Source organism: Marmota marmota, unplaced genomic scaffold (genome assembly GCF_001458135.2).
Source record: "Marmota marmota marmota unplaced genomic scaffold, marMar, whole genome shotgun sequence".
NCBI classification, from domain to species: domain Eukaryota; kingdom Metazoa; phylum Chordata; class Mammalia; order Rodentia; family Sciuridae; genus Marmota; species Marmota marmota.
This window is the reverse complement of record NW_025999895.1, coordinates 5011530-5018038: the sequence shown is the minus strand read 5'-3', so window position 1 is coordinate 5018038 and position 6509 is coordinate 5011530. Positions and strand designations below refer to the sequence as shown.

The 6509-nt window shown below is 45.3% G+C and overlaps 1 protein-coding gene across 1 annotated transcript in view; it reads left to right on the top strand.

Annotated features, from left to right (window-relative positions):
* Ubald2 (UBA like domain containing 2) overlaps positions 1-6509 on the top strand; it is a 23791-nt gene that overhangs the window by 712 nt on the left and 16570 nt on the right. The window lies entirely within an intron of this gene.

Genomic DNA, 6509 nt, shown 5'->3' with positions numbered 1-6509 from the left:
GCCAAGCGCATGTCCCCAGGCTCCGTAAGACTAGTCGATGCCGGTGACCCGCTAGGAAGACGTGGTCAACCCTCTCCCAATCAGAACTTTGTACGTGCCGTTTGCTTATGGTTCCCTTGGACTCAGGTTGCCCAAAGTTAGGACCAATTCAGGATGAGATAAAGACATCCACCTGCTGCCAGTAGCTTGGAAACTGGACCCTGGAAACTTTGGAAAGGCCTTGCATGTGGCCTTTGCTGCTGAAGAAAGTCATCACATGGGAAAGGGATCATGCAGAACAGACTCCGTGTCTCCCTTGATAAACACAGAGGAAAAAAACAGTGGGATCTTGGGCAGGCAGAAGACGTCATTCCAAAGCATAATTACAGCCATTTGTGTTTTCAAGCTTTTATTTATTTGTGAGTCTGGTGGGTTGACTCCCCACCCACCCACCCCACTCCCAGAGGTGGACTGATCAGCAAAAATTTCAACTGCTAGAACATGACCAGCTACTTCAACAATATTGAGTGTACAGTTTGCAGTAACTAGTTTCTTTGATTAGGTGTATAAAGCTATTTTTAGAGTCTAGCTCTTCCCTGATTATATTTTACATTTTCCATCACCCTCTTTTCAGTGCCAGCCAACCCGCTTGCTGCTAAAATTACATACTCAAAATTGCACTGGCTTTCTCCAGGGTCTTCAGGATGGCAAGAACCCATTCCTGTTATTTACATTGACTGATGCTGAAGAGGGCATAAGCTACATGGTAAAGTCCCTGTCCTCAACAACCTCCTAGGCCCCAGGGATGCATGGCAAAATTCCAGCCTCCCCTGTGACATCTGGCCTAACCTCTAGAAGGCTTCTGAACATAGCTTTGGGAGGGAACCTGGATCCTCCTCCATACTCCTTTCTCCATACACAGGTCCCACCTTGTAATTGCTTAGTAAAGGTAAAATACAACTCATGAAGAATCTAGACCCACCTCAAAATAGGCCTTCACCATGTCACAGAGTAAAATGTTGCTTTATAATTTCGGGCTCTGTTCAGAAGCCTACTTTCTTCCTGACCTCAGCATTTTGTAAAGAGGTCATCCCTCCTCTTTGTGGGTTTATTTGTGTCTAAGAGTTTCCTTTTCTTAGCCAGGGCCAGGCAGGCAGCTAATTCCTGTTGCTTACAAGGTATCTATCTACTCTACTCCCACCTCAGCCTGCTCAAGCCTGGGACTCCGGTTCATTCCTGTCTTTGATAACAATCCCAAGCCTAGAATTGGCTCCTCCTCTCATGAGGGAGTCATAAATCCAGTGTTTGGAATAGTAGCAGAACACAGGCATGGAACTATAAAATTAGTGGATGTTTATTGAATATTCTTTATATGCAGGCCTTGTTTTTTGTTGTTGTTTTTAGGTGCAAAATAGGTTTATTTAGCTCATAGTTTTGGAGGTTCAAAGTCCAAATAGCAGGTGGGCACAGTGGTGCATGCCTGTAATCCCAGTGACTCAGGAAGCTGATCACAAGTTCAAAGCCAACTTCAGCCACTTAGTAAGGCCCTAAGCAACTCAGTGAAATCCTGTCTCTAAATTAAATACAAAAAAAAAAAAAAAAAAAGGTGGAGATGTGGCTCAGTGGTTAAAAGCCCCTGGGTTCAATCCTGGTACCAAAATAATAATAACAACAATAATAAAATAAAAAAGAAACACCCTTATTTTACAGTTGAAGAAACCAAGGCAGAGAAAGAGCACTGAGTTTTAATTGGACAAATCACGAACCTAACTTTAGGTCAAACCCTTAGAATCTTTGTCTGTTTTCTTGACTGAAACTAGTTTAGCCACCAGTGGCTATTGCAGTGATGTAATAAGTGAACCAAGATTCATTTTAAAAAGAAATGATGGACAGAGACAGAAGTGAAAGAGGGGGTACTTTAGAAAACTTCTAGATCAAAGAGAGTTTCCATGAATTAATTGAGTTAGAACCTACCAGTCTAGAGGGTAATCATATCATGTTACAGTTTGGAAAGAGAACCTCAGTCAGTGCCCAGGACAAAGGTGAGATAAGAGCCACGCCTTCCAAGCAGCCAAGTCTAGAGGGGCCGAGCCCTGCATTCTTCTCTGGTCCTTCCTGACTCTGCTCAGCAATCTTACCGGAGATCTGGGCCAGGGAGGTGCCTGAGGGAGAAGTCGGCACAGAGAGGAGGAAAAAATCCAGAAGACTGCTATCAAGAGAGCCATAAAAAAGCTTTTAAGTGGAAAAAATGGTCTGGGGAGGGTTGAACACTGTGCATAGGGAAATCACATGTGATTAGCACATCTCCTCAGTATAACGATCCTCCATGCTCTGGATGCAGCTGTTGGGAGAATCCCTGCAGAAAACCTAGCATTCGAGGGTCTTGGGGTTTCCTTTAAATAACTGTGGAAGGCAGGGGTAAAAGACTTGACCAGGTTGAGCCTTCTAAATCTTGGGTCTAGGGGAAAAACCAGAAGGCTGGAGGAGGCACAGAGACAAGCAATTTCTAGGTCAGCGAGTTCCTTTGAGCTTTCAATCTTGTTCATTTTGGCTGTCCTGGTTTCAGCCCAGATGTGCATTTTCCAGCCTTGGAACATATGCACTCATTTCAACAGATTCCTTTAACAGGAAGGGCTGAGAGCCTGCAGGTAAGGACGACAGGCGCTGCCCTGGAGCCCAGCATTCCCCAGGCAGCCACACAAATAGGCCAGCTGCTGCCTCGGGCAGCTCCAGGGAGCTCAGACTGGCCCCTCCTGCAGGGACAGAAAGGTTAGAGCCCTGGCTGTCCTAAATAAGTAAGGAGCTCTCCAAAAGGTGGGGCCCAGTCAGTAACTCACAGGCCCTGAACCCTCCCTAGGTCCTTTGCCAGTGGCTACAGTGGATTAAAGCCAAAGCCACCAGCAGAGAATTTCACATGGTGCTCCAGCTTCGTGGGCTAGACTAGTGAAGTAGAGGAGTCAGATTCTAAACACCTCAGGACCCTACACAGCTTCTCTGGCAACCTAAAGGCTCTCTGTTGGGGGAGATAACCTTGTCCATTAGGAAGTCAACAATTGCTAGGCATGGCAGCACACACCGTAATCCCAGCAACTCAGGAGGCTGAGGCAGGAGAAACACAAGTTCAAGGCCAGCCTGGGTAATTTAATAAGACCCTGTCCCCCGCCCCCCCCCCAAAAAAAAAGAAAAGAAAAAAGAAAAAGGGCTGGGGATGTAGCTCAGTGGTAGAGCACTTGCCTAGCATGCCCAAGGCCTTGGGTTCAGTCCCCAGCACTGGGGGGAAAAAAAGGAAATTGGCATTAGGGTTTTCATATTTTGCTTCTGGTCCAAGTGAATTCCTCTTGTTTTCATCCTCAGCTGTGGGCCTCTAACAACGTAGGACTGTTCAAATGGCTGTAAGTCTCATTGGGTTTGTCGCTTCTTAATTTACTTTTCAAGTTAAGAGAAAAGTTAAATACAATTTGCTTACGCTATCCAAGGTGGGAGGTGCGTGAAGTGCCTGGGTAGACTTCACTCTGTGTCGTGTTCATCAGAGAAGCCTCAATTGCATCCTCCTGCTTCTGTCCTGCTATCCAGCATCTGGCATTTGGAAAAATGAGACATTGTCCTTGTTCAATAACTCATTTAAAGAAATTAGGCAGTCCATTCTGTTTTCCTTTAATGTAGTCACAGATGGTTTCTATCAAATTCCAGACCCTGTAAGCCTATTTCTGGACTGCATGTCCCCCTCTGTCTTCATTTTCCTCATTGTTGACCCTGCCCTTCTTTCCATTGAGTTCGCCCCACCTGGGGCTGAACTTTTTTTTTTTTTTTTTTTTCTCCAGTACTGGGTATTGAATCCAAGGGCACTCTGCAACTGAGCTACATTTCTGGGCCTTTTTTTGTTTTTGTTTTGGTACCAGGGATTGAACTCAGGGGCACTCCACCACTGAGCCACATCCCCAGCCCTATTTTATATTTTATTTAGAGACAGGGTCTCACTAAGTTGCTTAGCACCTCACTGTTGCTGAGGCTGCCTTTGAACTCATGATCCTCCTGCTTTAGCCTCCCAAGCCTCTGGGATTACAGGTGTGGGCTACCCTGCCCGGCTCCTTTTTATGTTCTGAGACAGGGTCTTTCTAAGTTGTTGAGGCTGGCCTGGAGCTTGCCATCCTCCTTCCCCAGCCTCCAAGTTGCTGGGATTACAGGTGTGTGCCACCATGCCCAGCAAGGGGCTGCACATTCTGCGTGGTAATCAGTGTGAAAAGAATGTGCCACAAATGTATCAGTCCAATATCCTCCCAGCTGCTCTGTCACTCTTCTCAGGGCAACAGATCAGGCAGACACAAAGCCCACCATCTATCTCTTAATGCCTTGGGAAACTAGAATGTGACAGAGGCAGCATGTAACAACCCAAACCTTTCTTTAACAAAATACTCAATCATGGTTACTTAGAAGATCAAAGGAAGAAAGTGAGAACAAATTCTCTTCCTTCTCCCAGGGTTCCTCGGTTTCCCCCACCTACTCCATCTCTCTTTTTTTCCAGTGCTGGTGCTCTAACCCAGGGCCCTGCCCATTTAGGCAAGCACTCCACCACTAGTCTGCACCCCCACCCCTTCTAGGGTTTCTTGAAAATGCCTGTCCTAACCCAACATGGTGGCACAGACCTATATTCTCAGTTACTTGAGAAATTGAGGCAGAAGGACCTAAAGTTTGAGACCATCATGGGCAACTTAGGGAGACCCTGTCTCAAAAAAAAAAAAAAAAAAACCAAAAAAACTGAGGAATGCAGCTCAGTGGTAGGGTGCATGCCTAACATGTGCAAGGCCCTGGATTCCATTCCCAGTACTGCAAAAGAAAAGAAAAGAAAATGCATGTCCTAGCTGAACCATCATTTTTGGAAGCAACCTTAAAGATGTAGTCCCCTCACCTGACCGATGAGGCAGCTGCAGGCTGGATAGGCAGAGGGATTGGCCCAAGACCATACAGTGATAGCTTAGAACCCAGGGATCCTGGCTCCCTGAGCTTGGCTGTGGGAAGCTGGTGCTGTTGGCTTAGGGTTTTCCCTCCCTTTCTTTCCTTTCCTTTTCCTTCCCTCCTTCCTTTCTCTTTCTTTGCTTTTCAAGTTGAGCTGCCTCCTAGAGCTGGCGTAAGGGGACAAGCCAACTCACAAAATAAGCTCAGAGTCCCAACACAAGTACACATACATGTTCTGCTGTTGTAATAACAGTGTCAACAAGCAATAAGTTATACTTGCATGATAATTACACGTAACTGTTTTCAGTTTGGCTTAAGAAAACCCTGGAGCTGCCTTCAGCAGGACACTCCTCTGTCCACCCTCTCTCTGAAAATGGAGCTGAAGTCAGGGTTGCAGAGCATGAACCCATTAACCCTTCAACCACCAACCATCAACCACAGCCTGTCGCCTAGCTCCTCCCAGGCACAGGAACCAAAGGGCAGATGAGAAATGAGAGCCACCACTGAGATTTAAGAGATCAGACTCTTAGCAAGGGGGTGATGAACATTACATTCACAACTATTAGTGTGTCCCAGCTAAAGTCCAGACTGGCAATTCATTTACAATGACACATTTATTCCTGAGCTAATTGCTTGTTTATTTAAGCCATAACTACTGTCCTATTAGGGCACTTCAAAGACCGTGTTGAGCCTGACAAAGCAGTAAACAGAGATACCATTCACTGTTGTGGTTCTCCCAGTAAACTGTTGAAGGCCTTACATCTTTCCTATGCACCATGAGGTTTATATTTATTATATTACTTAGTTGTATACTCTTATCTTATTCTGAGATGAAATCTACATATGAAAAGAGGTTTGGCAGTTTCATTACTGTCCTCTCTGGTCTTCTTACCCCATGATCTTCCCTCCTTTCATCTATTTAAAAAATTGCTCTCAGGCTAACTTTATTGTTATGCAACTGTCATCCTCTGTCTCTCTTGCCCACAAATCTTTAGTGGCTCCCTGTTACCTTACAGGACACAGACAGTTCATCCCTGAGTCCTTTCCACCCTCTGCTTTCCATAATCCTCCACTCAAATGCAGCTTATCATTCTTACTCATGTTTTTGCTCATTTAAAAAACCTTCCATGAGCTGGGCAAGGTGGCACATACCTATAATCCTAACTACTTGGGAGGCTGAGGCAAAAGGATCACAAGTTCAAGACCAGGATGGGCAACTAAGTAAGACTGTCTAAAAATAAAAATAAAAAGGACTCAGGGTATAGCTCTATGGTAGAGCACTCGCCTAGCATGCATGGAGCCCTGGGTTCATCCCTAGTACCTCAAAACAAGCCACAACACAATATGTGTCCTTGCATGTGTGTCCTTCCCATGCCTGTCTGTCAAGGTGAACCCTACAGCTGAAATTCTACCTCCTCCATTAAGCCATCTCTGAGAACTGCAGCCTGAGGAGGGCTTTTCTTTTTTCTTTCTCAGAAGTCTTGTTGTATGAATTATTTTCTATATAATTTGTTTAATACTTAGATGCCAGCCATCCCAGCCTGGAAAGGCAAAAGATATATATATATATATATATA